This window comes from Physeter macrocephalus, chromosome 4 (assembly GCF_002837175.3).
Source record: "Physeter macrocephalus isolate SW-GA chromosome 4, ASM283717v5, whole genome shotgun sequence".
In the NCBI taxonomy this organism is placed as follows: domain Eukaryota; kingdom Metazoa; phylum Chordata; class Mammalia; order Artiodactyla; family Physeteridae; genus Physeter; species Physeter macrocephalus.
The window spans coordinates 128,714,653-128,719,344 of NC_041217.1; the positions used below are offsets into that span (position 1 = coordinate 128,714,653).

Consider the following 4,692-nt stretch of genomic DNA (forward strand, 5'->3'; position numbering starts at 1 on the left):
CGGCAGGCGGACTCTCAACCACTGCGCCACCAGGGAAGCCCCACACTGGTTTTTAATGGGGTTCTGTGGGGGGGAGTTCAGCCTTTTTTATTTTTTCTTTTTTTCTTTTTTGCTTTGTGCTGTCCAGGTGCCTCTTGGGCATTCTGTTGTGTTCTTCTCACGCTGTGACATCATGACCACATGTACGAGCCAGCACGGTCACCTGAGGGTTGTCAGTGTTGTGAAGGTCTGTGCATCCAGGAAAAGCTTTCTGTTGGAGTATCCTGGAATAGCTGTAAATGCTCTCTTCTAGCTCTGCCGTGAAATCATTGGGACGTTTTGTTGATTTCTTTCCCTTCTTCCCCCAAGCCCACCATGTTCTAAAAATGTGTTTCTGATTTTGTACAGTCTCTGCTTATGCCCTCCCTTCTTTCCTCCTGTGGTGGTGCTCTCTTTCCTTCTGAGGCACGGCTGCACTTAGCATTCCATCCAGTGGTCTACACTGGTTTCACTGAGGCGGCTTGGAAGGGATGATGCCTTGGTCAATGAAACTGGAGCAGAATCCAGCTAGATTAGGCGCTAGATTATAATGTGTGTTCTAAGTGCAGGAATTGGAGCTGAAGACAGTGACTGAAATCATTTTCCCAGGTGAGCAGGGCCTGTGTGTCCAGCCTGTTTCTGTGGGCTCTTGCGTGCCCCTTTTTGGGGGAAGGGAAATGGAAAGCTGGTTGATGGTGGCCTTAATGTTTTATTTGGTAGATTCTGTAATTCTGAAAGTGAGACATCTGAAGAAAAGGCGGCCTTGATGGATGCCGTCATGCGCATGGCTGTGCCTGTCTCTAGTGGCTGGAAAAACCTACCTCCAGTCCTCATCACCTGGTAAACCCAGGATTTAAATACCAGGATGATCCAGGATGCCCAGACAGAAACCTCTTAAAGGTTCACACAAGCATGCTCTTAAAACGACCTCTCATCAGAGCACCTAGGATTCAAACAAGTAATGATTAAGAGTCATACAGCAACCTCCAAGTAGCTTATTTGATTCTTGTGAGTGAAGATTGCAGTTCTTTGAATTAAGACTTTCTTTAAAACATATCCTTGAAGGCTAGGAGGATCCTCAGAGAAAGATATGAGAGTGACAGGCATTTCCTTTTTGTGCATAGATTAATTTCTTCTTACTTTCCAACTTCTGAACACCCTCTAATTACCACTGTTTGGGGATGCTTTTTCCTAAAAAAATAGAGGAGTAAAGGGGCCAAATAGATGTGCTTCTATTACAAATAAAGTTAGGTTGGATAAGAAGATCAAGCAAAGATATAAACTCCAGGAACATAAAGAATGAATTCTGGGGTCCAGACAATCGTGGAGGGCTCAGGCAAATATAGGAGCAATACTGGCTAAAATAGGAAGCAAAGTCTGCTTCCTAAGATTTGTTTAGATCCCAGGGAGGTCTTCACTTTTGCCTACACTCAGATTTACCATGAACATTCCAAAGAGAACAGACATTTGGATTTGCCCTCCTATTATGTGTGTGTGGATGGGTGCACATATGTATAATGTGTTCATGAGCGAGGGTCTTGTCAGACCAAGTGGTTAGGTACATTGTCTGTATTTTTGCTTTTTTAGTTTTTGTCTCACTTGTTCAAGATTTTTGAATCTCTTTTTTTAAAATTGAAGTATAGTTGATTTACAATGTTGTGTTAACCTCTGCTGTGCAGCAAAGTGATTCAGTTATACATATATATATACATTCTTTAAAAATTCCTTTCTATAACAGTTTATCACAGGATTTTTTTTTAACATCTTTATTGGAGTATAATTGCTTTACAATGCTTTGTTAGTTTCTGCTGCATAACAAAGTGAATCAGCTATATGTATACATATATCCCCATATTTCCTCCCTCTTGCGTCTCCCTCCCACCCTCCCTATCCCACCCTCCCTATCCCACCCCTCTAGGTGGTCACAAACCACTGAGCTGATCTCCCTGTGCTATGCGGCTGCTTCCCAATAGCTATCTAGTTTACATTTGGTAATGTATATATGTCCATGCCACTCTCTCACTTCGTCCCAGCTTACCCTTACTAGCTATCTATTTTACATTTGGTAGTGTATATATGTCCATGCCACTCTCTCACTTCGTCCCAGCTTACCCTTCCCCATCCCCGTGTCCTCAAGTCCATTGTCTATGTCTGTGTCTTTAGTCCTGTCCTGCCCCTAGGTTCTTCAGAACCTTTTTTTTTTTTTTAGATTCCATATATATGTGTTAGCATATGGTATTTGTTTTTCTCTTTCTGACTTACTTCACTCTGTATGACAGACTCTAGGTCCATCCACCTCGCTACAAATAACTCAATTTCGTTCCTTTTTATGGCTGAGTAATATTCCATTGTATATATGTGCCACATCTTCTTTATCCATTCATCTGTCGATGGACACTTAGGTTGCTTCCATGGCCTGGCTATTGTAAATAGTGCGGCAATGAACATTGTATCACAGGATATTGAATATAGTTCCCTGTGCTATACCATAGGACCTCATTGTTTATCCATCCTATATGTAATGGTTTGCATCTGCTAACCCCAAACTCCCAATCCATCCCTCCGCCAAGACTTTTGAATCTCTTATGTTTTCTAGAGCTGCTCCTGTTTCTCCTTTCTCTTTGACATTGAAGTATTTGAAAGTTATCTTTTCCCATCAGAAGCATGCTGACTCTATGCCGGTTAGGACAAGGGGTTATCCCTTTTAGGCAGCATCTTACCCACAGTGTTCACCGAGATAGTCTGCCTAACAGCCTTAAATGGGGGGCGTTGAATAGTCAATGTAATCAAACCACCTATTTTTTCCAAACTAGCTTGAGAGGTTTTTTCCATTTATTTTGACTCCATGGGCCTCTGATATGCTGAGATATGACACAGCTTTGGGTATGGCATCACCTGTTCTAGAAACCAAGGCAAGAAGGTCTGCTGGGGAACTGGAAGTCAGTCTCCACTTTGGCTATTTTCCCATGACCGCTTTGCTGGGTTTTCCATTTGCAATTGGCCCCCACTCCCTTCCAGGGCTCTACTCTTCATCCTTCTGTTCACAGGTATGTGCTTTTTTCCTGGGACACTGGCAATAATGTTGCACCTGGAGAGAAGCTTGTGTGGTCCACGGTTCTCAAAAAAGGACTTCTCAAGTATTTGTCAGTGAGAGGGAGCAGAGGCTGCTACAAGAGCGATTGTACTTTTAGAGTAATTGTCTACTGCAGTGACAATGGACATTTCGGGGAGAAAAAAAAGTGATAGACTTGACCCCCAACAGAGAGAACTAGAACTAAGGGGAAGAAACTGCAGACATAACAGAAGGGAGAACTTTGTAATCAGCCAACTGAAGAGAGGAGAAACTTTGGCACTTCTGTCCCCAGAGGTGTTCAGGCAGAAGGTGGGCAGCCACTGTACTGGAGGACAGAGGACTGCTCATCACTAAAGATATTCAGAATCTGAAGAAATGAAAAGTTATACTAAATGACTGCTAAAATTATTTCTAGTTCTCATACCTGATAGTTCTATCAACTATTTTAAGAAAGGGGATTTTAAGAGCCCGCAAGCCTTTCTCAAAAATTTAATGCTGTTTTTGAAAAATATAGAACACACATACACACTCACACACACATACCATTCTTTCCTGCATTCACAGCTTCTCATATATTTTCCCTGTTGTAATCATTCCACTTTTTTCCGTTTATGCACTTTCATGATTACATAATATTTCATTGAATGGACATAGTATAATGGATTATTCCCTAGTTATTGGGTGGCTCCATTCTTCCAATGTTTAATTATTATAAAGAGCTATGCTCTAGATATTTTTGCATATGCAATTTCTCTTCCCTCTTGAAATACTTTATTAGAATAATTAGAGCTCATTAGGTTGCAAATTATACAGCTCATTGGAGCAGCCTAAGTAAAAGAGGTTTGTGGATAAGCATATAGAACAATCACAAAGATACAAAGTGCAGGACACGTAGGAACTGGAAAGGTCTTCAACACACCCCATCTCCCCTCCCTGGGCTCTTTTTTTTTTTTTCTTAGATTCCATATATATGTGTTAGCATACGGTATTTGTTTTTCTCCTTCTGACTTACTTCACTCTGTATGAAAGACTCCAGGTCCATCCACCTGCCTACAAATAACTCAATTTCGTTTCTTTTTATGGCTGAGTAATATTCCATTGTATATATGTGCCACATCTTCTTTATCCATTCATCTGTTGATGGACACTTAGGTTGCTTCCATGTCCTGGCTATCGTAAATAGAGCTGCAATGAACATTTTGGTACATGACTCTTTTTGAATTATGGTTTTCTCAGGGGGTTGAAAATCACTCCCTGGAATCCTGAGCTAGGCTAAGGAAGTTTTTCCTCCATGCTCGTAAGGCAGCTTGAAGTTACTGGGTGCATCATGCTCCTTGTCAATGTGGCCAAACCAGTTGTATTAAGTACCTTTCTTATTTAGTCAACTGTGGTGCAAATGAGACAGACGGCAGTTGCCGCAGTCTCCCTGCTTTCTGACCATCACAGATCCTTCTATTTGCAGGCTGCTCAGAATTTGGGGGTATTCGTGGCCTCCGTTGGGGAGCCCAATAGACTTGATTTATAGGTTAACCTTCACTGGCAGCTAGAACTGTGGGTTATTGATATTGGTTGCTACCGCCCTCAGTACACACCCCCCCCCC

General features: G+C 41.9%; 1 protein-coding gene across 14 annotated transcripts in view; it reads left to right on the plus strand.

Annotated features, from left to right (window-relative positions):
* The window catches only part of LOC129392087 (rRNA/tRNA 2'-O-methyltransferase fibrillarin-like protein 1), a 76,860-nt gene that overhangs the window by 28,992 nt on the left and 43,176 nt on the right, over window positions 1-4,692 (plus strand). The window lies entirely within an intron of this gene.